The sequence below is a fragment of the Vicugna pacos genome, chromosome 30 (assembly GCF_048564905.1).
Source record: "Vicugna pacos chromosome 30, VicPac4, whole genome shotgun sequence".
NCBI classification, from domain to species: Eukaryota; Metazoa; Chordata; class Mammalia; order Artiodactyla; family Camelidae; genus Vicugna; species Vicugna pacos.
Genome location: NC_133016.1, coordinates 4,159,703 through 4,161,727, shown reverse-complemented (window position 1 = coordinate 4,161,727; position 2,025 = coordinate 4,159,703).

The following is a 2,025-nucleotide window of genomic DNA, read 5'->3' as shown; positions in this document are numbered from 1 at the left end:
AGCTCTAACCAGCTGAGCTCAGCAGAAAGTCAGGTCGCCGCTCAGCGGCCAAGTCCCTGCAGACAGGCTCGCTCGGCCCCCACCGTCTTCAGCGGCACCCCCCAACTTTCTTTCCACGAACTGCCTTCACATCAAGCCAAGTGCTCTGGGGGGTTGGGGCTCTGTCACTGTAACAACGATTACCGAGCAGAAAGAACAAAGTACCAAGTAGACCTTGATTCGCAAGCCCGTGTTCTAATCCCAGAGCAGCCACTAACTCTGCTGTCTCTTGTAATTACTTCAGACTTCCCCCCTCCTGTTTTCTCAGGGGTGAAATCCTACAAGGATGAACTTTGTAATATGCAAAAGTGTATCCTAAACAGCTAAGCATGAAAACACGGAGCTGGCGTTACTCTCCTAGGACTTTGTTTGGTTCCCACACGTCCAGACTCACCCAGTTCTCGGCGCCACTACAGTTTGCAGAATCACCCTCTCACAGCATCATCCTGTTCTCATCGCCTGTCCACGTTACTTCTCTCGCACCATCTTCCTTTATCTTCTAATCGCCCACAAATCTAGTCTAAATCCCTTAGCATTCTTCCCCGTGTGGCATATGACAGGTTTGGTGGCCTAAACACGGTTCCCACCTTATTAACTGCATAACTTCCTGCACATTGTTGCCCGGATCGGAGCACCCTTTCCATCTCTGTTCAGCTGTGGGAAACTTCCACTTTTTAACGTGTCAGCCCAAATGTCGCCTGTTCCCTGAAGCCTTGCAGGGCCTCGCTGCAGAAGCAGCATCGAATGCTGACACAGAAGCATCTTGGCAACACCACGCTCGGGGACCACGCTTGGGAACTATTTTGTAATTAAAGTACATTTAACACTGTGGCTTTTCACCATTTAAAAAATATCCTAGTATAGTTTTCAAGATAGTTTCACATCGTATTGAATAAATTCTGGAGGTAACCAAACCAACCTCCAGAATAACACCATGAAAGTGTTTTGAGTTACCGGGATAGGAAACTCAAGATTTAACAAAATCTAAATCTAACTGAAGACATAACTCAGAAAACAGTCACGTTAAAAGAAAACTCATCATTTGGTTCTTGCAAAAATGATTAATCTGAGTGCCTTTAAAACACTGTTTGATGCATTTTGAATATTTCAGGGGCACGGCACTGCATAGAGCAAGGTACAGATGGTTGATTTAATGTTTTAGAAGGTAGAGGTTTGGTTTTTGAAGCTGTCGTGACAGAATGAAATTTTTTAGGAACTACAGTGGTCATATGGAATTGAGATTTCAGGGGGAAAAAATTGCATTTTCCCCAAAGTTTGGCACAGTGTCAGCTTGGAAGATGGGCTGCCACTTTGCAATGTGTCCTCCTGTAGGGGAACCTTACTGGATTTTTTTCCCCAAAGGATAGCACATGCTTAGAGTGTTCCAACCCTTCCACTTTCCCACTCCCCAAATATAATTTCGAAAAAGCAGCCAGAGTGACCTTTTAAAGACATCAATCAGATTTTGTTGCCACACAGCTGACATCTTCCAAGGGTTGTGTAGCAGTTAGAAAAATTCAAACCTTTTCTAAAATAATTATTTTTATTTTAAAACAATCTCAAACTTACAGAAAAAAATTGCAAGTACAGTACAAAGCACTTTCTTTTCCCCAAGCCAGTTTAGAAAAAATTGTCAATGTGTTATCCATCATCCCAAATGTTACGGTGTGTCTTTCCCATAAAGAAAGACCTTCTTCAAGTAGTCACAACAAGACCAGCCAAAGTGAGATATAAAAATGGATACATGACTACAGTATCATCCTCCGACCCCACTCAAGTTGTGCCAGTTTTTCCAGTAACATTTTTAATGGCAAAATGATCCAGATCAAAATCCTGCCTTCAATTTAGTTACTTTTTTTTTTCCTCAACCTTTCCTCGACTTTGTGACCCTGATGCTTTTGAGGACTACAAGCCAGTTGTTTTCTAGAATGTCCTCTCATTTTGGTTTATCTAATCCTTTTACAGGATTTGACTCAGGTCATGCAT